A 26,609-nucleotide genomic window follows, 5' to 3' on the forward strand; every position below is an offset into this window, starting at 1 on the left:
GTATCACTTAAAAACAATATATAAATATAAAAAATATTTTATATTTATTATTTATTTAGTTCAAATTTTATTTTATTTTATTTTATTTTATTTTATTTTATAAAGTTGTGCAACCTTTTTTTTCATGTATTTGCATTCTAAAGCATTTTTTTTATTTTTATTTATTACTTTTTATTTTAACATTCATCTGGGTACTATTAATCAATTTTATATTAATATATTTATAGTAATATATTATATAATATATTAATACATTTATATTACTTTAGTATCACTTAGAAAAAGTTTTTTTTTTTTTTTTTTAATAATTTGAATTTGTTTTTATTTTCGTGTTTTTCGTAATTTTATTGTACTTTATTTTTTTAATACGTCTATATAGTTTTTACGTCAGTTTTTGTTATTTTAGTTTATAAAGTTAGACTAAACAAAAATGAGAAATGTTTAATTGGCAACTAGCTGAAATAAAATGTTTGTAATAAATATAAAAAAAATAATAATTATAATAATTTCAGTTAACATTCATTTTAAAAACAACAGCAAATTATTATTATTTTTTTTTTTTAGTTAACTAACATTCCTGTCACATACCCTGTATTTGTAAAGCTGCTCTTTAAAAGGTTGAAATCGCCATTAAATCCTAAATGTGTAGTTTACATTATAGAAGTGTGATTGCAATATTTTCAGCTCTTGAGTTTTGAGTGTTAAAGCTTTCAAGTGATACATTAGTTTTAATTTAGAAAATCATTGCACAAAAAGTAGTTGTGAAAAGGTGTTCACAGCACATTTTATTCCTGTAATGTAATGTGATGTATTTCTGAGTGAAATGGGATATTCAGCAAGAAACAAAAATGTTGATTTTATCCGTCAGGAACTGATTGTATGGTGTAAATTGTCTTTGTAAGACCGAAAATGATTAGTTAGTGACGTCAGACAATTAGGACCTGATCACAAAGTCGACTACATTGTTATGTTTGAATGAAAGATTATGAAGACACATTTTTCTCTAAGAATAACATGCACTGATGATTCGTTTACAATACTGGGGACGTAAAACATACTCCAGTAGCCTTTATTTACAGCTTCAAATGATCATTTTTCACAGTGCAAAGATAATGGCTTACTCCAATGGTTTATTTACAGCGTGCACGTAGCAGACACTTTTATCCAAAGCCACTTAGAAAAGCAATAAGTCAAAGCAAAAATAAAGTATTTACTCTGAGCAAGTATTTTAACATACAAAAAATTACAGCCTGTCGTGCATTTGCCACACGCTGACATTTTTCATGTTTTCTCTGTGTTTTCGGTGGCTTTGGGCATGTAGACGGAGGAATGCGTTTAATGGGGTTAATGTGTACGTACAGCGTCGAGCGGGGGGATGGAGGGATATAATCACTGGATCGTTGCGTCTCACTTTACATGATGCTCACTATGCATTCTACCGACAGATGAGAGATTCTCTGTGAGGAACAGCATTGTGGCAAAGATCCGGTTACGTGTCTTACAGTTCTTCAGAGCTTGCCAAGATGGTTGGTAGTTTAGGGACGCCTCCAAAAAGTGCATTAACAATCCCTGTGTTTCATTCTTTGAGTCATGCAATTCATCTTATGGAAATGAGGTTTATATTATCAGCTCTTGAATCTTAAAGCTTTCAAATAATGTATTTGTGACCCTGGACTACAAAACCAGTCATAAGGGTCAAATTTTTAAAATTGAGATTTATACATCATCTGGAAGCTGAATAAATAAGCTTTCCACTGGTGTTTGGTTTGTTAGGATAGGATAGATATTTGACCGAGATACAACTATTTGAAAATCTGGAGTCTGAGGGTGTAAAAAAAAAAAAAAAAAAAAAAAGCACCTTTAAAGTTGTCCAAATGAAGTTCGTAGCAATGCATATTACTAATCAAAAATTGGGTTTTACGGTAGGAAATTGACAAAAGATCTTCATGGAACATGATCTTTACTTAATATCCTAAAGATTTTTGGCATAAAAGAAAAACTGATCATTTTAACCCATACAATGTATGGTTGGCTATTGCTACAAATATACCCGTGATACTTACGACAGGTTTTGTGGTCATAAATTTGATTATATCACAGTAAAAATAATACACTCACAGGATCTTTCGGGCACATGCCAGCGTTATTTTAGTATCATTGAGATGCCGTTATAATTTTTATTATTAGTTTGAATAGTTTTTATTTTTATATTTTGTTTTCCTCATATATGCGTGTGCATATATTTTATATATTTTAGCTTTTATCAATTTTATATGAGTTTTAATTGTAGTTATTTTAGTACATATAGTTGAAAAAATTAAAATCAGGTTTTATTGGTAATTAGTTAAAATAAAATATGTATTTTAACTATAATAACTGTAAAGCTTCTCTTTAAAAGATCACCTTGAAAAGCCATTTAAACTCATTCCTGTAATGCAATGGGTTTTATTGTTTGGATCATGCAGTTTATCTTTATCTTAGCTTATGTTATGGAAATTGGGTTGATTGCAATATTTTCAGCTCTATAATTTGATATATTGGTTGTAATTTATAATATTACAGTAAAAATAATGTAAACACACACTTCCAGGGACTTCCAGGACACATTTGTTAGTCAGATATACAGATATACCCGTGTTACTTACGACTGAATATTACGATAATATCACAGTAAAAATAATACACTCACAGGTTCTTTCAGGACACATGCCAGTGTTATTTTAGTATCGTTGTGATGCTGTTATAATTTTTATTTTGAATAGTTTTAATTTTTTTTAGTTTGAATAGTTTTTATTTTTATATTTTGTTTTCATTTAAATTTTTGTAATTTTGTTGTGTTTTTCTCGTTTTATATACATGCGTGTGTATATATTTTACATGTCTGTAGGTGTAGTTATTTTAGTACATCTATTTGAAGAACAAAATTAAATCACCTTGAAAAGCCATTTAAACAAATTTTATTCCAGTAATGGAATGTGTTTGTTTATTTGCATCATGCAGTTTATCTTTATCTTAGCTTATGGGTTGTTTGCAAATGTAATTTATAATATTACAGTAAAAATAATGTAAACACACACTTACAGGGACTTTTGTTAGGGCGCATTTGTTAGTCTTTAACAGGTTATTGCATTCACAACCTGTGTTTCTGAAACATAAATGTTGACTTTATCCATCAGGAATTGATTGTGTGAGGATTTGGTGTTGTCAGACAAACAGGACCTGGTCTCAGAGGTGGAACAAGATGTTATATTTCAATGAAAGGTTATGAAGGCACATTTTTCTCTTAGAACAACACGCATCGATGAATCAATCACAATAGCAGGAACGTTTATTAAGGAAGTAAATGAAGTGTATTTAGAGTTGCTAGGTAATTCTGCAAGAGACGTGCGGCTCGCTTTGTTGCCGTGTTGGCCGTCATCTGTTCCAGTCTCTTTAATGGAGACCCCTGAGTGAATCCAGAGAGCAGCTCTTTAAAATTTTATAACTCTTAACAGGCTGATTTATAATGATGGGCTGAAGCGCAGTTCTGCTGCAGCAGAATTTCTTTGTCGATACGGAGAGAACAAAAGCGTTCGCCGCTGACAAAGTAAACCAAACAAGAGTCCCCCGCGACCTCCGTCTCGAACCTCTGACCTCTACAAAGTCACTTAAATCATTATCTCCCCAGCCTCTTTCTTCACAGCTCTACCTGCCAGCTGACGTCCCGTGATCAATTACGACGGACAGGGGTATCCGTGTCTGGGACGCTCCCCGGGGGCGGATTTGTCAGGGATGGGGGGTCATCAGATATGCTCGCGAGGAAGCGTAGGGGTGGTCGGGCATCTCGCACGCAGACAGAAGGTCGTTTTGTCATTGTCCTTGTCTACTTCGCATTACTCACCGGTGGGGCGGGTTAATGATAAACCGATCTGGCCTGGAGAAGCACTGAGCGCTGTGACTGAGAGCCGTGCCAACGACCAGAGACAGCCGAGGGTGTCTAGAGCGGTGATTCAGCCAGGCTCTGACAGATAATCCCTTAGCGGGAGAAAAGGGGAGTATCCGTGGGAGAGATCCGCTCGGGACGACATTAATCCTGCTGTTTATTCTGTCGGTGGCCCTGTCCCTCTCTGTCAGGTGCGCCGGCCGAGTCCAGGACCCCGTCCGCCGGCCGTTGCCTTCAAAGCCGTGTTTGTTTTCGCCCGAGCGTCTGAGTGATGTTAGTCTCCTGTAATCCTATTCAAAGTCGCTTCCTGAGCCGCCTCCGTTTCCTGGGATCTTGGAACGGGTTGCATGGACGGCTAATTAAGCGCTAGCGTTAAAGCTGACTTGTCATAAGAAGGCCGGAAGAACTTATACTGTATGTTCATTTAAATTCAAATTTGATGTTGATTTGAAAACGTTTCATGTGTCATTTATGCTTTCACTGTAAGAGAAGGCTGGTTAATGTGTTCTCGCAAGATTTCAACTGTGTTATTTTTAAAAAATGTGACCCTGGACCACAAAACCAGTCATAAGGGTCAATTGAGATTTATACATCATCTGAAAGATGAATAAATAAGCTTTCTTTTGGATTGGATTGGACAATATTTGGCTGAGATGCACTGTAAGCCTGGATTTTGTATCTAATTAAACCATTTAATTACAATTGAACACAATATTTAAGTTTTACTGCATTGCTTATAAAATATAAGTAGATTCTACTAATTTGTAGACATATTTGAACCTGTGAATAAACTTAAGTTAAATTAACTCGTATTATGAAATTTATTTCCTGACCACGCCTCCTCCACCGGTGCTGCGAGTAACAGCGCCATTTTGTCACTGTGATTGTGTATGAATTTAAGCTGTGGATGAATGTGGAAATTTAGATTTAGATAGTTCTATTGGCATTGTTTTCCGCCATTTATCTTTTATCACGTCCCTCGAGAAACTCTTTGTGATCGGCAAAAGTTGTTGTTCGTCTAAACGACGGGACATTTCTCATCCGTTGATAGCTAGTGTTCTTACTCGCCTGCGCTTGAACCCCTGACTGGCGAGTTCGACTAACATTTTTTGCCTTTTTTTCTTTCAATGATTTCTTTTTCACTCGAGGAGCTGTTGTTTGTGAGGAGCGTAAATTTAGTTTTACTCATACAGTAGCCGCGATTCCAGCCGAGGAGCGACAAAGGTGGAGCTAATATGGTGAGTGCAGTACGTTAATGTACCACGTTTAATTTAGACATGGCTATTGTTTGAAAGCGTAAGTTTTCGTTAATTAGCGGTATAAATACAAAGGCGGATGAATATACTTCTGTTCTATCTAGGTTCAGAGTCCTCTTAACGACTATCTTGTTTTGGAAGAAAGAAGAAATGGAAGAGATGCTTTGAAAGTGTAAGTATGATCCTAATAACTGATAAGAGAGCACTGCTATTTACACATTTTCCTCCTGGTTTCACAGACAAGGCTTAAGGCCAGTCTCAGAATAAAATAACATGTTTAATAACATGACAAGGAGTCTTTACTGAAAATACCTTGTAATGACATATTTTAAAATATGTCAGTGCCATTTTTCTTTTCTCAAGATGCACACCAGTAAAGCTTTTAAGGTGTTTTTATAAAAGCTATTTAAGTATCTTAATTTAACTAAGGCCTAGTCCTGGCTTAAGCTAAGCCCTGTCTGTGAAGCCCTGTCTGTGAAACCCTGTCTCTTTGTTCAAACATGGAAATTATTCAAGAACAAAACAATTTCTTGTTCACATTTATGCCACCTTCACACCAAAGTTCAAGATCAACTGTATGTCGTGGGTTAACTGAGACCTGTTCTGAGGATGATCACTTTGACTAGCACAGTGTGTGTCAGAAGATTATTCATAATGATGATGGTGTGAGTCTGTCCTGCACTCATTCCTGTTGTTTACAAACTTTCCAGTAGTGTTTGTATGTGGATTTTACTTTAAATATTCTGTAGATGTACAATTAAATGTAAACCCTAAAGTCTAATTACATCTGTAAACTGGAAATTTTCTGAGAGCTGTACCACCTAACCACTGTATCTGACTGCTCCAGATTAATTTAGACATTGATAGTGTTGCCATAGAAAAGCGCAATTCCCAGTCTATTGACATGAACAGCTCACAAGCTGAACATCACAATGTTGTCCTCTCAGAATTAAAGTAATTATGACATGGTGTGAAGGCAGCATATGACTTTGAGTATTTAACAACAGCATTGTCTAACTGACTTGATAATGTATTTGTCGTTCTGTTTCTTCCTCTGTTAGGAGGCAGCTGACAAGACAGACTTCAGTAAGAATCCTCAGCGTTGATCAAGAAAGTTCACAGCTCACCTCATCTAGAGTGGGAATCATCTTGGAAGAAAGCTTGGTAATGGATGAACTGACCAATCTCAGGCCTTCTATGTCCATTGTTTTCAGACTGATTTCCCTGCCTACACCTGGACTATCCTAAGTGTATGAAAAGTATTTTATATTTTTTGTCGGGAAAAGGTGAGCTGACACCTAAAATTCAGTATTGCCAATAGTGTGAACTCAGAGTGTGGAAAAAACATATCGTTTTGATGCTGTTTGTTGCGATTCTGAGGAAAACTTGTTTGTGTGCTTAACGATAAGTTAATTTGTTGAACTAGTATCTTTTTGAACTTTTTTTTTCTCCCATGTTTTATGGGAATGTTTTCAGGATATGAAAAAATGGTTTTGTTGTGTTTTCAATTGAATATTTGTAATTGAATTGATTTAAAATAAAAGGGAAAATTGCATTAATGTTCCTTTATTTGTTTGCTTTTTTCTTAATTTTCTAGGTTAACAAATTGGAAAAATAAAACATTTGATATAGATTTAACTTGGAAATTAGTATATTTGACTTAAATATAATAGTTATAATAATTGCAAATGAAATGATGTTACAAAACATTTTAAGTTAAATGAAATGATCTTTGTAATTCATATTACAAAACATTTTAAGTTAAATAAACTTTACATTACTTAAATTTTTTAGGGCAACCAGTTTCCTCCAATTTTTTAAGTAAATTCAACTTATCCGGGTTTAGAGTGTGCAACTGTTTGAAAATCTGGAATCTGAGGTTGCGAAAGATCAAAATATTGAGAAAATCACCTTTAAAGTTGTCCAAATGAAGCTCTTAATGAAGCTCAAAAATTACATTTTGATAGATTCACGGTAGGAAATTTACAAAATATCTTCATGGAACATGATCTTTACTTAATATCCTAATGATTTTTGGTATAAAAGAAAAATAGATCATTTTGACCCATACAATGTATTTTTGGCTATTGCTACAAATATACCCATGCTACTTAAGACTGGTTTTGTGCTCCAGTGTCACATATGATTTCTTGTGGAGTTTAGCAGGCAAATTCAAAAGCAGCAGTGGTGATTTTGATTAATTTATGATGCTTTAGGTCAGGGTTTCACAAACTTTCTCAACCAACCCCATTTGTGCTAAAGAAAGTCAATATTTTTTAATAATTTAACAGCATATTTGCATGTTAACGGTTCTCTGATGTTGGTTAATAATCACATAATTTGCAGATCAACAAAATATTTCATCATCTTAGTCAGTGTTTTTTTTTTTTTTTTGTTTAATGTAATTATTTAAAATGTGTAATTATTGCTTTAGGAAATTATTAGATAATTTATTTAATGAATTATATACTCAAAGTACTTTGAATCAAATATTGCAACTTGTCTTGTAGCTGGTTGGATTTATTCCAGAACACTGGCTGCTTATAATTAATATCAGGTTTACTATATATGTGACCCTGGACCACAAAACCAGTCGTAAGGGTCATTTTTTTTTTTCAAACTAAGATTTATACATCATCTAAAAGCTAAATGAGTAAGCTCTCCATTAATGTATGGTTTGTTTGCAATATTTGCAACTCTTTGAAAACCTGGGGGTGCAAAAAAAATCAAAATATTGAGAAAATCGCCTTTAAGTTGTCCAAATGAAGTTCTTAGCAGTGCATATTCCTAATCAAAAATGACATTTTGATAGATTTACGGTAGAAAATGTACAAAATATCTTTATGAAACATGATTTTTACTTAATATCCTACTGATTTTTGCCATAAAAGATAAATCAATAATTTTGACCCATACAGTGTATTTTTGGCTATTGCTACAAAATATACTCGTGCTACTTAAGACTTGATTTTGTGCTCCAGGGTCACATATGTGTAAAAAATGTTGGTTGATATGGATGTCTCGCATACGAAAAAAGAAAGAAGAAATGCAAAGAGAGAAACCAAATGCAATGTGTACTTACAAAATCCAGGCCACTGAAACAGTAGGCGGTCGCTGCTGCAATCTATTATCACAAGATAAAAGCGTGCATGTATACTCTCCTACTTAAAAAAAAAAAAAAAAAAATGCCCACCTCAGGTCACACACAGCAGGGTCCTGTAGCCGTACAGTCACGGTATCCTGTACAAATTCATGGGCCGCCCTTTCTAGCCTTGATTTACTGATGAGTGACTCTTGGGTAAACAGTTTCATTTCCCTGTCCTGTGCTCTCTCATCTCTTCTAATGTGATGCAGGTGAGTGCCAGAGAGGAAAACTCCTCCGGCGTGATCTAACCCAGTCTCCAGTCCTGTAATTACATCCCCAAATACACCCCGGGCCCGCTCACAGTGGGGCGACGGCGAGTTTAATCATTTGTCCTTTGATTGTGCCATCTAAAGAACATGCCGGGCAGCGCGTTTGATGCAGAACATGCAATGCTTTTTGTTCTTGTAGCCCGCTGTCATATCTTATTCCAGACATCTGTTCAGTCGTGACCCGCCGTCTATGTTTTTCAACCGAGGCCTGTAGGGGGGTTGTTTTGCAATATTACAAGTCTTTAAAAACACAGTTTAATCTGGGTCTGTAGCTTTGAGGCCAACATCTATATGCTGGTGAGTTCCTAAATGTGGCATTTACAGGTTAAACTTTATCTTGATGATCCACTTTTTTGCAACTAGTAGACTGTTGGGTTAGTACAATTAGGGTTGCAAAGGGGCGGAAACTTTCCAGAAGTTACCTAAAGTTTCCATAGTTTAGCTTTTTGTCTTTAGAATGAGAAGATCTCCACTAATGCCATGTAAAAAAGTACTACCCATTGCTTATGTCCCACCTTAACTTCCTGTTTTAACAGGAAATGGGTCATCATAGGAAAGGAAATTGAAAGGAAATCCCTAGAGCAGTTCAGCCAAGAACTCCAAGTTCTCCGCAACAGCCGCCATTGTCTCTGATAACATAATTGGGTCTGAGGTACGGCCCCCTCCATGCGCAAATTGCTTTTCACAGTATGAGGTACGGCGTGCCTGCAAATGTGCCACGTCGAGAGGAAAAACAAGAACAACTGTGTTTTCACATAGTTTCTGGTGCTCCACGGATGTAACTGCTGCCCTTAGAATGAAATGAGAGCATAAACAGTCCCTTTCCCAGCATAGACACGCATGCATCTTTTAATGACATTCAGCTTTTTTCCTGCTCTTTGTTTTTGTTGTTTGTATCATTAGTCTGGTTTCCATTACATATGGCGCTGCCCACAGTCCACTCCGGGGAGGCTCGCATGCTATATGCAACCACAGACGACAGTCTGTTTGCCAGCTCCAGCTTCGGATGCTCCTGATGTCATTTCCTGATCATCCGATTCCTTTTGTGTTTTGTGTTTGCGGCACAATAGAGGAAAGAAGGGTAAATGTCCACCCTAAGATAACCTAACCAAAGGTCAGCGGACTCTGTAAACACAGCAAACAAGAGCACCGTTGACTGGGCCGAGCGCACGGCGTGACGCCCTTCCTTCCCTCTGGCCCATTACCTCTCATCGTGTTTATTCTGCTACTCCAAATATTGTTTCATCACTTTGAAGAAAAACAGCAAACAGCCACGAGGGCGTCTTTAAGGCCGGCGTTTAACGTGGTACGACGTTCAGCCCAGCGGGGTTTGAGGTGCGCCGAACGCTCCTGAATCAGACCTTTGATGCTGACTGCCCCTGACACAAACAATGCGGCCTTTCACAGCCCCCTCACCCAGTTGTAATTAACTTGCTGAAAACCTTTTCCACCCCTTGTTATTTTAGGCCATTTTCCACTGCTGCTTGTTCGAATGGGCCCAGAGGGACGCGGAGAGGATCGCGAGCGGGAAAGAGAAAGAGAGACGGTTCCAGTGAACTTTTCTTATCTTTTGCCCTTTAGAAATTACAACAGAAAAAGACACTTGACACAGCGGCACAAAGCAGCGATTCTTTCCCAGTGTGCTGATGTTAAGCCTCTCGATTCTCTCTGAGAAACTCTTGTGGGTGAAACGTCACCGAAACAAACCAAGAGATACAAAGAAGAAAAGAGGGAACGAGTTGGCGCGTCTAGAGTCTGTCAGTTGTCTCGTGAACTCACTATGTCATAAAATAATTGTGGGAAGACTCACAGTGTATTTATAAACTGCTTCCTGGAAGCAACTGGGAGACAAATGGTGCAACGCTCCAGAGTGCTCTCATAAAAAAACAACAGGACCGAGACGGAACCCCTGCCGTCCTATGAAACGCACAGTAGACGTGCTTGCTCTGTTCCAAAACTGAACGAGCTACCTACTTAGACAGCATTTTAAGATATCATGCTGGCTATTTTTAAAGGGTAGGCACTAATTGTGATGCCTTTTAGGATATCATCTTTTTCGCCAAACACTTAGTCAGCAGTTGCAAAATGCAAAGCACAGTGGAAAAAAAATAAATCAGACTTTTCAGAACTGAATGCTTGTTTTCTTCAAGCTGAAATCAATTGCGAGTCCAATGTAGAGCGTTCCAAATCAGTCATTTGCACATTCAAAATACAGTTACCATCCAGTTCTTTTTCGCTGCAGCTTTAGGGTGTGTTCACATTTGTACTTCGGTTCATTTGGATCATCTGGTCCGGACCAAAAAGGAAGTGATACATTTGGTCCTGGCGTTCACACTGACGTTTTTGACAGCGAACCTACTTCATAGTGATACGTTCACAAGCTGATTGTTTCAATTATATTTCGTGATGGAACTCACCAAACACTCCAAACAAAAGGAAAAGGTACATTTGACTTAAAGCGGTGCTCCCGGTTTATGATATGAAAATAACCATTCACAGATCGGTCTGATCAGCGCCAATTTAATACACCTAATGCTGTCTGCTGGACTATGCGTGCTCATTGTGTGTATAGACTAATTATAGGTTAAACCCAGGAGAGAGAGCCTTTACGGTACAAAATAGTTTGATTTAAAAAGATTATAGATTATATTAATTAGGTGTCATTTTCAAAATGTTCTCTGCATATTACAAGAGCTTGTCACCCAGCGATAAGCACTGTTTTACAGATCCGAAATAGGGCTGATGTTTTTGTGGCCAGTTCAAGTAGCAATTCTATGGAGCCGTGGAATAAAATAATAATATAATAAAAAGGTAAATTTGATTTTATATTTCAAAATTCTGACTTTATTCTTGCAATTCCAAGATTATATCTCACAATTCTAATAAGGAAAAACAATTTGTCATTCTCTCTTTTCCTCTCGGCTCAGAGTTTATATCCCGCACTTCTGGCTTTTTTCCCCTCAGAATTAACAAATTGATTAGTTTTGAGTTAAAACTGAGTCTGAATTGGGAGATATAAACTTGCATTTATGAGAAAAAAGCCAGAATTGTGAGATAAAATAAATAAATGTTACGTAAAATGTTAATAGTAATAGGTTTAAATATTTCATGCTGTAACTGTAGGGCTAATACAATATGTCACCTATGAACAGGGTATGCGAATATTATGTAACGTTAGACCTATTGTTTAAATCAAATTTATGCTTTAAAAGTAGAGTAATTATAGCAGTTTTCATTCATAGTATGTCCGTTTAAACGTCTGCGTTTAGCTTCAAATGGCATCTTTGATGACAGTATTCTATAAAAATTATTTGCATTCCAATTTTGACATCAAAAGGCACAAAAATATTTTTGTGACGTAACTGACATCTACTCCAAATTGATCTATATAATTTTTTTTCAGCACCTGCGAACTCAAGCGAGCGTTCATACAAGACAATTTACCTCCTTGTTGCTCCACATTTGCCCTCTGCTCATTTTGTTTTGGATACACCACTTATCCCTTTGTGAAATCGTGTCACATGGCATCGCATCTTGTCATTACTTCCTGTTTTTGGTTCGTTTATAAGTATTTGGTCCTTGTTGCGTTCATATTTCATTCAAACAGCACGAGTATGTTTGGAAGTGGACCGAGACCGTTAAAAAGATGTTTGGTGCTCACCAGGGTTTGGATGGCAGCGTTCACACTTACTCAAATGAACCACACTAACAAAGCAATCACAGTTTTAGTTTTAATCTAATCAAACATGACAAGTGTGAACACACCCTAAATATGTGACCCTGGACCACAAAACCAGTCTTAAGTCGCTGGGGTATATTTGTAGCAATAGCCAAAAATACATTGTATGGGTCAAAATTATTGATTTTTCTTTTATGCCAAAAATCATTAGAAAAGATTTTTTTGTAAAATTCCTACTGTAAGTATATAAAAACTTAATCTTTGATTAGTAATATGCATTAGTAAGATTCAATATTTAGATTTTCTTGCACCGTCAGATTCCTTATATTCAAATTGTTGTATATTGGCCAAATATTGTCCTATCCTAACAAACCATACATCAATGGAAAGCTTATTTATTCAGCTTTCAGATGATGTATAAAGCTCAGTTTAAAAAATTGACCCTTATGACTGGTTTTGTAGTCCGGAGTCACATATTGCCTTAAACTTAAACTTACCTGACTTTGTAGGCAGTGGACAGCGAGGTTTTGGAACAGAGCTGGCGAGTCAGTCTTAAATATCTGTCTTTGGTCCCCGTCAGCTTGATAAATGCTGCCCTGTATAGGCTTCTTTTTCCAATTCGGACCAGATAAGGTTCATTAGAGTTATTTAAACTCTGCCATGCCTGTCCCCAGACCACAGAATAAGCATTATCGATGTGTTTCTGTGAATACTGTGTGTGTGCGAGTGTGTTTTCATCAATTTGTGCTTCTGTACCTCATCCTGACCCTTTGGTCTTCTCTGAAACACACTCCAGTGATCTGTCAGCTGTAATTAGCACCAACCATTTACCTATTTACTCTCAAGAGCGCTGTAACGTTTACTCTGTCTGACACTGTTTAACTCCATTGCCTGTGTGATTTTAATGTGCTGCGCTTGTATCACGCCATCATCTTCGCGGATGACATCATTAGTTTGGACCGTCTGAACCCATGAGAGTGGACGGTAACAGTATTGTAAATGTTGGGTTTTTGTGTGAACGTTGAATTTTTAAAGTGCAAGATGTTGCGTGAGCTAAGGCCAAGTTAATGTGTTTTGACACGTATTAAAGGCTTAATTGGGAATTTCATTTCCAGTCACAATGGGGCGGCTTTGATGGCCAATTCACACAGAGTCAATCTGTCTTTCTTTTTGAGAATGAACCTCAAAGACTATCCAAATCAGAATACACTGGGAGAACCACTGCGTCGGATTTAACTTGATTAGTTTGCACTGATTTGCCCAGATACGGTCGATTTGTCTTTACTTTGAGACCCAAAATGACTTAGACAGCGGCACCGTAACTCAGAGTTGATGGATCGTAGTCGACAGCTAATTCTAACTCCTCTGCCGGTTATGAGTGAATCCTAAGGTAAAGGAAGTTGAGGAGCCTCAACGAGGTGTCCGTTTTCCTGTGGAGAAGGACGTTTGAGAATGCTGGCGGGGGTGTGATTGCTCTGGGGATAAAATGTCCAATCAGGAACTCTCAGTGAAGAGACTGGCTTCAGGGATGGAGCGGATGTCTCTGAGTTGCATGCACGCTAGCCGGGTCAAGGGCGGGCGGTGACTCCTACGCCTTTGACCCGAAGCATAATCGCTCGGAGTTAGACATGTATTGCTGAAGTTAATCGAAGCTGATAGGCGCACAACACGTTGCTTTTGTGGTTTTTCCTATTGCTGATATTTACGCCACGCTTTCATGTTTGCCTTCCACAGCCGTGGTTAAACTGCTTTGAGAAAACGGCTCTTGAAGCGACAAAAGGAAGAGAGCGTTGCTTTGAGGCAGCTAAGCTGCTAAAAGTCAAAAAGAAAATACAACTGCGAGCACGACTTAAACCCTCTCATTTCTGCCTCTGATTACACCTTTAGAGAGCTTTTCACCTCTCTCTTTGAGAAGTTCTGGGAACTTCCCTCTCAAAATAGCTGCACTTTTAATAGAACATCAAACTGTGAACGGAGGGGAGTTTGTAATTTTAGACATTTTACCCCTCTTTTCCGCGACGTTAGAAACCCAAGAGGGGACTCGGTGAAAGAGAGAGTGACTGAGTTGAAACAGTGAGTGGTTAACCTCCTTTGGCTGAACCCCTCCGCCTCATCTGCATGCGGAACCCGAGACGCCGCTCACCTTTTGGAACTTGCGCCGCTAAATGATTGAACAGAGCGAGAGGAAAAATGTCAGTCGCTTCGGACTCCCACTTCGGACTATTGTTTGTTGAGTTATTCCTCCGTGCTAAATCATACATCTACCTGCTGTGCTTTCGGGCCTCACTTGACCGTACGGAGGTCCTCGGTTGATTCATTCCATTGTTCTTCCGTGCCGTGATCTACAGCCCATTGAATACTCGGAGCAACAATGCAGCTATTCACACGGAGCGTTCAAGGCCACCCAAACCCCATATGGCAGCGTGAGGATGCCGGGAATTTCCTGATGTTTGAATCCTTACCACAAAAATTCGCTCATGTCTTTGGCAGATACTTTCCCAGTGCAGTGTGGTTCTGCTTTCTGTCTTGCGTGGCAGCTCTTCACCAGCTCGTCTCTGATCACAGGAACTTCGCCAAGGTTTGAACCCTCTCCAGCGGCGGCTGCCGTCTCTGCCCCTGCGGTGGTGGTCTTATATTCAAGTCCCTGTGAATAAGGAAGTCTGCTTTGATAACCCGACCTGTTTACCCGCCAGTGTCTCCGGGGAAGGGCAGCTTTGATCAGCTCCAAATTAACTGACCAGTAAAGGAAATATTCAACGTCTGTGATCCCAGCTGGCTTCTCTCTTCTGCTCCAGGATGTGTTTTTTATTTTTTGCAGTGCAAATGTTTGTTGTGTTGCATCCCTTTTTTAGAAAGTTTGCAAAAGTTTTTTTCTCCCCAGATAAATGTAGCCAGCATATGCTAATTATATGGAAATGAAAGCCCCATGCTAATAAGACAGTTATTCATTTCTGGTCACTTTTTTTTCTTTGGCTACAGAAAAGAAATATCATCTGCCTCCACAGAACTCTGTAGAAATCACCCTTCATTAAATATAATCACCTAATGCTTTTATATACCAATTTAACACGTTTATAACTATTTTGCAGATTTTCCCCTCTCAGAATCAGCAAAATGCTCGAAGTCAGCAGATTCTGCCTGGTTCTAGTCCATGAGGGACCATAGCTTGACCCGTTTGCTACGGCTATATCTATTGCTGTGCAGATAAATGCCTAGTGTGCTTATGTAGACAGGATTCGGAGTGTTTTCTCTGCCACCCCTATTGGAAAAGGCCGTACCATATTTTCCACTGCAACACTAGGGCGATGTTAAGCCCTATCAGAACCTCTTCAACAACAGCTCCCTGATTAATAGCCTCTCACCGCCGTGCCATTCATCATCTTTAAAAGGGAGACAGAGAATAAGACGGGAGAAAAAAAGAGGATGGAGGTAAGAAAAGAGGGTACGAGGGGAAAGTGCTTACTTGAGAGACCTTAAATCATCCGTTTTTTTTTTTTCAAGTCCCCTCTCGCTATCTCTTTTTGCTTTTCTTCCTCTCCGCGCTCTCGATATCGCACTCCTCCAGCCGTGGTATAATCATTGCAGGTGTGAATGCGGGGGCAGATGCATTGTTGGCCCGTAGGTGAGCTGGCAGAGGTGAGGATCACATATGTCCTGTTCCCGGTCGCAGCGGGGGAAAGTTAACCGCGTCAAGGTCAGCTTTCGGGCACAGGCTTATTTGTGCAGCGCACTCTTGATTTCCCTTTTAATGAATCACGCTTGCACGCTCTCACAAATTATGGCCGAATCAAGGGGTCTTTTTCAGAAATCCACCTAAGCCATTTTTCACCGGTTATTGCTCATTTCCGGAGTCGTTACGTGCCGGCCAGCGGACATCAGCAGCGGGAGACCACGGCGATTATGGCACCTACATCTTTTTAAGGAGCACAGATAAGGATGAGGAATGAGCTCTCAGGCGCTTTAGACTCCGGTCTGCTCGGCTCCCACATAGATAATGCTACAGAAATGAAGGCTCCATTACCAGTGCCGTATTTCAGCAGTTGTCGTTATGCTGCCACAGCCAGTCTCTTGAATCATGAATGGGGAACAGAGTCCAGAACACGGGCACAAGTGTGTCCATATTGCACTGCGTGTCGCTGGCAGTGGCGTTGGCTCCCGCTCTGGGTCGCCACTGTGAAAATATTGGCCGAACTCTATCGGCCCAGTGTGTGCTTTGGCATGCCATCACAAATGTGCCTCTCCCCGTCCTGTTTTCTTCTTCCAGTCCTGGCCTGAGACCGGGTAGGGGCAGCCCGCTAACCTCCGGGGCAGCTGGCCTGCCTGATGGGCTCGATTCATCACACCGGGGCGGGTCTGGAGAGGCCCCTTGCTTGGGCCCGTTGTTGACTTTATTGTGATAGTTATTAAATAAACCCTGATGATGGGGGAGTGATAAGAATGCTTTCAAGCCGCACCGCAGGGAGGTGCATTCCAGACGGAAAACCGGCCACTCAGGAAGGGAAAGGGGAGAGCAGGTCCCCGTTACCCGAAAGACTGATGACTCGCCCCAGGGCCTGGTCTGAATGGCGGAACGCCCCCTGCGGTGTGGCAGCGAAACATCCAGCCTACAGCGCACACAGGCTTTCATTTGCTCAGCGGGAGAGGGGCTCGCTGGGGCCGGCGGGGGCAGGCTCTTCACTCGCGGTATTAACCGACAGCCAACAGTTGGCATGAGAAAATCAGCTCGGGCCTCCCTGCTGCCGAGCAGCGGTGCGGTGGATTCTGTTGCCCTGGGGCCCGCCTGCACCCCAGCTGCTGGAGGAAGGAGCGGGATCGAGCGGAGGCCCCGGGGCCACATGAAAGAGTCCTTCAAAGACTCTTCTCACAGAACAATAGAGGGCAGGCTGCCCTTTCTTTGCGTTCCTTCATGCTTTTTATTGCTCTTTGGGTTTTTTTCTTTTTTTCCATCAGGCCTGGTGTTTGGAGGCATTTCCTGTCAGCGGTGCCCGCTCTACCGTTGTGTGTGTTTATTTGCTGAGTTTATCTCCTCTTGTGAGTGCCAAGTCCAAAGAAGCGGAGCTGCGGGCGTTTGCTGTGTTGTGAGATGGAGACAGCTGGAGGGTGAATCTGAGATTCCCAGGTGAACCCAAATTTATGTGGAAGCGAATTACCCATGTAGTCATTCATTACCGATAAACAAATAAGTGCAAATAGGATCTAGCCTCTTTATGCAGATTTCAGGCTTCGTTATTGTCTTCTCCATTAACGCAGAGGTGGAAAGCGAAGAGACGGTGCCGTCTCTCTTCACAGTTCATCCGTGTCATGATTAGTTCCTGAAATACTTCCTTCATGTAATCAGAGACAACAGAGGAGCACTTCATTCCTCAGAGGTTGCTCTTTCATAGCTTGGGGGAATTAATGGTGTTCTCCATTTACGTTTCTTTGAAGTATCAACTTTTTCTTCTAGAAGATGTTTCTTCTAAAGTTCTTGAGGAGATATAAAAATAGACACGCATGAGTCAGTAGTTGTCACCTTGTAAGAATATAGGGCTGTGAAATGAAATACAGCTCAGATCATTTGATCTTGTTATGAAGAAAGTTTTGATTTCAGAATCTTTGCAAATCGCAGTTTGAGATGTTGCTGATCTATTTTGAAATGCAGACTGCAGCACAAACCTTGCTTTGTTTTCATTGCTGTCTGGTCTTTTTGAATAAAATGTCAGTTCTGGCCTCTTGCATAGATGGAATAAATCTGCACAAGCAGAGCTGATTGCAGTGCAAACAACAGCTAATGGAAGCAGGTATGAAAGAGACTCGTTTCACAACACATAAACAGGCATTTCTCACATCGCAATAATCAGAAGGTCTTTCTCTGGTGTGATTGTCGGGGTTTCACTTTGTGTCCTTCTCAAATGCATTAAAAACCTGTTGTTGGAGAAGCTCAGCAGTATGGGTGTTCCCTCGTCCACTGGTCTCCATTAATCTCAGTAATTGCATTATCGCCTGTGATATTATTTTTTATTATGTTTTCCTGCCCTCCGTTGCTTATTGCTACTATGGCCATGCATATTGTGTGTGCGGCACTTGTCGAGCCAGCGTTGATGTGGGAATGTAAATGCGCCGTGGTGAGAGGCGTGAATTGCCTTTTGAATCAGAGGGAAATGTAATAGAGAGCACGACTAGACAGAACGACTTCACCCCAAAGCAACCTTTAATCCACGTACCTGTATGTATCCGTGTGTGGCATTTTAGAGCGTAACAGACAAGCTTTTCAGCGCCTGATATTTACCGAAAATGAATTTCCACAAACTCTATTTAATCAAATGCCAGAAAATTAATTGATTTGGATTGCTTTTGCTTACCACTGCAGACTCTTCTTTTTTTCCCCCAGTACAAGTAGTGCTGATATCTTTTCCATTGGCTTGTAACTGTGTTTGCTTGGATGAAAAACAGGGTTTGCATCCACTTATCTGTAGTCCAAAATTATGATATTGGACATCCATTGGCCAGTGAGAAACCTGCTGTTGTTTGACTAGATCTGCTGTGGATTTTTTTATTTGTTTATTGCGTCACTTAAAGATCAGTGTCTAGCACCTTTCAGCTTTTGAAATTTTGATTCAGTTCTAAACACGATACAGAATTGCAAAGAATTTGAATGTAACAAAGTACAGTTACGATGTATCAGTAATCAAAGAAATTCAACTGTCATTTTTAATTTGAAAAGTTAGTTTAAACGTTCACTTGATAAAGCGTTTGGAAAAAAAAAAAAAAACAACATAAAAAGCTATAAAAAGCTTTAAAGTTCCTATATAAAGTGTATTTATTTTATGGATTTCATCAAGCGTCATTTTTCATTTTTAATCTGAGTTAGTTTCTTTCAGTTTTTAACAGGATGCAGAATTGCAGTGAATTTGAATGTAACGAACTACAGTTACAATGTATCAGTAATCAAAGAAATTTAACTGTCATTTTTAAATTTGAAAAATTGAAAAGTTAGTTTAAATGTTCACCTGATAAAAAAAAAAACTATATAAAGTTGTATTTATTTGATGCATTTCATCTTATTTAATGAATTGGCTTTTGTGTAGCAGGGTGGAAAAGCATCCAAAACTCCCTCTTACCATTCCAATTCAGCCTCCTGTATGTTGTGGGCAATTCAATTCAAATTTACAAGGCAAGCGTTTGTGAATTTCCTTTAATTCCCATTTGATTTCAGTCTGACCCAGTTCTTTCTGAACCCTCATCTTGCTCGTTCATAGCCATCAAACGCACTCTCAGAGCAATCTCTAGCGCGTAAAGCGCTCGTACTTGTAAACACAGCCAATCAACTATTTTAATACACCTTCAGGTCTTCTGCTGGAGCGGTGGTGCGCACTGACATTGCTGTTAATTATCTGTCTAACACCTCAGACAAATGGACCTGAAAGTCCATCACCGCGACCCCGAATGAATGTCATCCGCTCACCTCTCACTCCAGCGCTTGCTAACTCACTGTAAATGGATTACGCCCACCCGCTCCACCGTTAACCCCTACTCTCTACATCTAGTCATTTTGTCTAGTCAGACGTTTAATGTTTCACAGGGACTCGTGTGTGAGGTGCTTGAGGAAGATGTGAGGTGGTGCGTCGGATTCCCGGCGGCTCTCTCTTCACAGATCTTCTCAGCGGTCGTGCCACTTGTGCTCTGAGTGCTGCTTTCTTGAGCTCACGCCTTTAATTTTTCAGTGTTTTGTTCCGTTTGCATAACCTCCCAGTGACCTCGCTGTTGTCAGTCTCATAAGGGCCGGTAAAATCCACCCTTTCTTTTTCTCTCTCTCTCGCTACTCTGTGCTCGTTCTCTTTGTGGATTCAAGAAAATGTCTTTGTCATGAATGTAATTACAGGGTATGGATCTAATTTAAAATGCAACACGGCATAATGGCTCTCACATTGTGGACGAAGCATGGCCGGTCGTGATTTTAGAGAATTGCATACTTTGAAAGGTCATGCAGTGTTGGCGTGATCATTTGCTGGATATTATCAACAATTATTTATCTGTGCTTTTGCTTTCTGAGGTAAAAACAGTACAATATTATTACGATTTAAATAGCTGTTTTCTATGTGAATATCACTTAAACTTTAATTTATTTCTCTGATGCAAAGCAGACTTTTCAGCATCATTACTTCTTTTCAGTGTCACATGATTTTCAGAAATCATTCTAATATGCTGATTTGCTGCTTAAGAAACATTATTATCAATGTTGAAAACAGTTGTTTTTCAGGGTTCTTTGATGAAAAGAACAGGCTTTAGTTGAAATAGAAATCTTTTGCAACATTATAAATGACTTTACTATCACTTTTGATCAAATAAATACGTCCTTAAATGCAGCCATTCACTTTTTTATTGTGCATTATGGTTTTCACAAAAATCTTAGCGTAGCAAAAACTATTTTCAGCACTTCAATTAAAAGTAAGGTCATGCAACGTTGTACGTGATCATTTGCTTGGATATCACCCACAGCAACAATTGTTTATCTGCTGAATGGCTGTTTAAGTTCTTGATTTTGCCTTTTATCAAACGTTAGCCTATGTCTTTGTGTACATTGTTATCATTACCACACAGTTTTTTGCACTAAGTGTTAATTGAGGTTAAATGTGAAGTCAGTCGTATCCGGTATGTTTTACAAATCATCTTCTAAGAGCCGTCTTGACGCATGTTTTGATTGCATGAATCTCTAAATCGATATATAATTAACAGTCTTTCCATCGCACCAAAACTCAAACATGCAGGAATGTGGATGAACAAAGGTAATCGTCTCTGACAGCGCAGACAAAAGCTCACTGGCCCTGAGAATGTATGCGGACAGACCTGACAGAAATTAAACATGTCAAACACGTCCTTCGATTCTCACTAGGAGAGATTACACAGTAATGCTGTGAAGGTGCTGCGCAATAGCGCCAATTCATCTGCAATTATTTTACATAATATCTTTTCTTCCTGTCGAAGTTGTTTCAACATAATTAACATTGAGATGAAATCCTGTGGAAGGTTGATGTTTCCCATGATGATTAGCCATAATGTTTGCAACTTCACGATGTTTTAAAAAAAAGTGCGTTTCAGTAGCATCCATGGCGTGAAGGAGTAAATATGAGAATTTGTTGTGTTGCTAATGGAGAGGCAGTGCATATGTGTTGCTAATGGAGGGAAAGAGACGGATTATATTTCCTGTAAATGACTCATGTGGCGTCCTCCATGTGGCAGCTCAGATTGAATGTGCTGCTTTCACCGTTTCGGTCGGGAAAATATTCCGTCTGACATATTCCCCCTCCCTTCTCTCTCAGATGGGCGGCCATTTAACCTCGCCACCAGGCCTGGTGCAATATTAATGCACTTAAACGTGGATGAGGTGAGAGAGGTCTGTGAAAGACAGGACCCCTGCAGGCATCGCTCCCGCACGCATGTCCCCATCTGCGCACTACCAGTCAAAGATATCTCCTGCTCACCGAGAATGCATTTATTTAATCGAAAATACAGTAAAGATAGTCAAATGTTATTATAATTTAAATGAACTGTGTTCTATTTGTATATATTGTAAAGTGGAATTTATTTCTGTGATCAAAGCTGAATCTGCAGCAGTCTTGAGTGTCACATGATCCTTCAGAAATCATTCTAATATGCTGATTTGCTGCTCAAGAAACATTTCTGATTATTAGCAATGTTGAAAACAAATTTTTGTGAAAATTGATATTTTATTTCATAGATTACATTGTTACATTATAAATGTAACACAGATTACATGTTACATTGTAACATTATAAATGTAACATTATGTCTTTACTGTTACTTTTGAGCAGTTTAATGCAGCCTTGATGAATAAGTTTTTTTTTTTTTTTTTTTTTTTTTCTTTTTTTACCTTATCACAAACATTTGAATGGCTGTGTATAACTGCTTTCCTTGATGATAATCAGAAATGTTTCTTAAGCTGCAAATCAGCATGATTTCTGAAGGATCATGTGACTCTGAAGACTGGAGTATTGATGCTGAAAATTCAGCTTTGATCACTGAAATAAATTAAATTTTAGCATATATTCACATAACAAACAGCTGTTTTACATTGTAATATTATTTAGCATTTTTACTGTATTTTTGATCAACTAAATGCATCCTTGCTGAGCAGAACAGTGTTTTAAATGCATTACAAAATCACAATTATGCCGGTAGTGTAGGTTATCACCGCTGATTAGCAATTATGTTTCACGTGTATGATGTTGTGTCAGGCGTCTGCCTTTGAACGTTGCGAATAATGGTCAGAATTGAAACAGAATCTATCTTAAAGCAGATTAAGGGATAAAGGTGTGTTTATTTGAAAGCCACAACCCCAGAAATTCCCCTTCAAATACCTGCCTGTGTGCCAGAAGCTCCTGGAACCTGTGCAGAATTTTGATCTGTGGGAAGAGTGACGGGGAGGCGCGCGGAAAGGCCAGCGACCGCGTGTGAGAGTGAATAATGAATAGGAATCCGTTTGGGGGGAAGTTGGGGAGAGAGATGGAGGGAATGATAGGCAGAGAAAAAAAGAGTTTTAGCAAGAAAGAGCTTGGCGTAACAGTTAAACCCGGCAGGATTACGTGAACTCTGAAACGCAAGGCCTTTGGGATGTGCCCTGCCTCTCCTCACACCCCGCCCACACGGTCACGTGACACGCTAAGGCAACCAATCAGAGTGTTTCCGTCACTCATTCTCATCTATCCTGACCTGACCCGTTTCGTTTAGGCAGTCACGTCAACAAATGTTCCAAACGGGGCGTAATTAAATATTTATTATTATTATTATTATTATTAATGTTACATTACACATGCTCACCAGCACTAATTTTCACTCTCGTTTGGCACTTGGCAAGTGTTAATTTTAAACTCTGGATGCATGTATACATGCCCACAACTATAAAACAGCACAAACTCCCTCCTCTCCTCCGAAGGTGTTTTTCGTGATGGTCTTTGACATCCGCAGGCGCTGGAGAGCAGGAGCTGTTAGGGTGGGCCGCCGCTCCACACCAGCAGGTCACTTTACATTCATGTCAAAGTCAGCGCGGAGCCTGAGGGGCGTCGACCGTGGCCTCGCTGTGACATGCGGAGTCTCTGGTAGGGTGCTGTTGTCATGGCGCTATATGAAGTCATCAGTACTGCGTGATTCTATCAGTCCAGACCATAACGCTCGCCTGACAAACCCCCCCGCCAATACGTCCCGCCACCCACCGGCCCACTTCCATTAGCACCTTTAGAAGCTTCAGCTGTGATTGAAGTGACAAAGATGGCTAATATTCGACATTAATATTTCATACGTGCAGAAAAATCCATGCATGTACCCGTCATCTTCTGTGGGTGTCGAATATACGTTATCATTCAAAATAATGCATCCTTGCACAGCGGCAGGCCGGATGTAGTAGTCCATTAAAACTCACTGTTTCTTTCCACTTTTAGAGTAATGAATCTCTGGTATGAACTTCATCTACAATCAAGTGACTCTAAGATTGATTATAAGTTCTTATAGTGGCATTTGTGGTGGTATTCACTATTATTTTAAATGATATTATATTATTAAGAGCTTGTGAATATCTGAAATATATTAAATATATATGTGTGTGTGTGTATATATATGTATATGTATGTGTGTGTATATATATATATATATATATATATATATATATATATATATATATATAAATATCTATTTTATGCTTTATCATTTGATGCCAAATATAAAAAAAACATTTTATTCTATATACTGCTGCAGTTACTCTTTCTATAAGATATCTTTACTTGTGTTGCTTGTCGAAAATTACTTTTACATTTTTTTAAAAATTAAATTTTCCATTAACAAAATATATTTTATCACCCTGAATATTTTAGTCAAATTTATTGCATAATTTTTCTCACTGCCAAATTGAATTTTTCAGAACGAATTCGTGATTCTTTACTTGCGTTGCAAATTACAACTTTTTGAAATCTACATTTAACATGGCCAAAATATATTTTATCACCCTGAATATTTTATTCAAAGTTATTGCATTATTTTTCTAGCTGCCTAATTGAATTTTTCAGAAAGAATTCATGATTTAACAAAAACACATTTGTGTGTTTTTTTTTTTTTTAAAGCCCTGAAAGAGCAGCAAGACAGGATTTATTATCTGTGGTGATCACCATTATAAAACAAATGCTGTTTTGAATATGGAACATTCCTTTAAAGATACCCAGATCTGAAGTCATGGAAAGTCCAAGAAAAGCTCAACCGCCATTTGCTTTTGTGCTTTTCTTGTGGCCGCGTGAGGCCCGGCTTTGTAATTCTTTAAATGTCCCGTCTGTGAAGTAATTGTATGCTGTCTCCGGTGATTGGTAGCTGTGAGAGAGAGTCCAGAGCAGCAGATCCGCGCGGGCTCGCGTTCGCCCCGCGCCGTATCATTACCGCCGTCTCCGAGAGCCCTTACCCTGCAGATTAGGGGAAAGAAGGGAGCGTCTTGGGGTGGAAAAGGCTGAAATGCCTCTGTTTATTTTGGCCTGCCGGTTATCTCATGAATCATTTATTTTCGGAGCGCAAATGTGAGCTGGTAAGATGCTGTTTGAGCCCTACATGCTGGCAGGGTTAAGTGGCCGACCATCTAACGGCCCTCAGAAGGGAGAGGAGGAACCATTAGGCAGATCCGCCCGAGGAAAAGAGCCAGCAGCTGCCAGACAGATGACGGTGCCACACGCACAGGTGGGCACGCTCAATGAGATGTCTGTTAACCCAGACGCCGCTAATGCGAATCTCTTCTGAGATTTGAATATCTGCAGGAGATGCTGCACATCTCTCATTGTTTTTATGTCCAGCCCAGTTGTGCGGCTCTAACAAACCGATCGCAATTCTGTTTGTTTCCACTAGTCGCACACTTCAGGAAATAAATGATCTGCTCTGAAAATAAATCATTGCAATTGGTGGCTGCATTATTTAGTATGTAAATGCATTTTTAAAATCAAAATACAGCTATAAATGCTAAAACTTTATATGACTGGTTTTGTGGTCCAGGGTCACAAATCACACAAAGAAATGTTTAGCTTGTCGGTGGTTAATGCGTTCCAGTTATTGTTAACTAAAACCATTTTTAAAAAGGTGTTAATTAAAATACATTTGAAAAAAAAAATGACAAACTTAAACTTTTAAAAAATAAATAAAAATTGTAGAAATGTTGCCTTTTCAGTTAAATTCAGTTAAATGTTTAAGTTGAAGTAGTAAAATAACTTAAATTAAGTTAAAATAAATTTAATTAAATGGAAATATAAAACCTGTGGTTAATGCGTTCCAGTTATTGTTAACTAAAACTATTAAAAACAGTTGTTAATTGAAATAAATCTGAAATAAAAAAATATATTAAATGACAAACTTAAACTTAAAAAATTAATAAATAAAAATTGTAGAAATGTTCAGTTAAATGAAATTAAATGTTTAAGTTGAAGTACTAAAATAAGTCAAGTTAATAAAATAAATTAAATAGAAATATAAAAAATACTGAAAGAAGAAAAATGACAAAAGCACATAGCATACTTACTAAAACGTAATTAAAATATAAAAATAAAAGTTTATTCAAATGCTAATAAATACTATAATATTTAATAAATAATATATATATATATATATATATATATATATATATATATATATATATATATATATATATATATATATATTTATTTATTTAAATCTCTGTCAGACTATTGAGATTATAGGTTTTTTTTTGTTTTTCTATTTTAGTTTTTATTAATTTTGAATCTGTTTTTAGTTTCATATTTTCCTTTTTAAATTAGGTAACGTTTTAGTAGTTTAGTTGTATGTGTGTGTGTGTATATATGTATGTATGTATGTATGTATGTATGTATGTATGTATATATATGTATGTATGTATGTATGTATGTATGTGTGTATATATATATATATATATATATATATATATATATATATATATATATATATATATATATATATATATATATATATATATATATATATATATATATAATATACCTGAAATAAAAAACTTTTTTTTAATTGTTTTGCATTTAACGTTCAAGTAACAAAAATGGTGTTTTCTTTTTACGGTTTTAGTTTCAGTTTTAATTTTAGTTAACTAATAATGCTGCTTTTAAGTAAGTATGCTAGATTTTTTTAAGAAACTGCAGTATTACTGCGGTACAAAAAACATGATTTTACCATGGTATTTGTTTTTTTGTTAGTAAATCCGAAAGTAAAATGCTCACATAACAGTCTGTAGGAGTTTTTTGGGGGGCAGCGTTTGATTTGGAGTAAATATTTTTCTGTATCACATCAGAGAACTCTGTGCATGATGCCTCCA

The 26,609-nt window shown here is 38.4% G+C and overlaps 1 protein-coding gene and 1 long non-coding RNA gene across 3 annotated transcripts in view; both read left to right on the forward strand.

The window, feature by feature from the left end:
* unc5cb (unc-5 netrin receptor Cb) overlaps positions 1 to 26,609 on the forward strand; it is a 245,875-nt gene that overhangs the window by 23,546 nt on the left and 195,720 nt on the right. The gene's annotated exons all lie outside the window — the stretch shown is intronic.
* Positions 4,597 to 6,737, forward strand: LOC127172140 (uncharacterized). Its single transcript, XR_007828595.1, has 3 exons — positions 4,597 to 5,160; positions 5,283 to 5,350; positions 6,240 to 6,737. It is a non-coding gene; the product is annotated as an uncharacterized LOC127172140 (long non-coding RNA).

The sequence above is a fragment of the Labeo rohita genome, chromosome 10 (genome assembly GCF_022985175.1).
Source record: "Labeo rohita strain BAU-BD-2019 chromosome 10, IGBB_LRoh.1.0, whole genome shotgun sequence".
Lineage (NCBI taxonomy): Eukaryota > Metazoa > Chordata > Actinopteri > Cypriniformes > Cyprinidae > Labeo > Labeo rohita.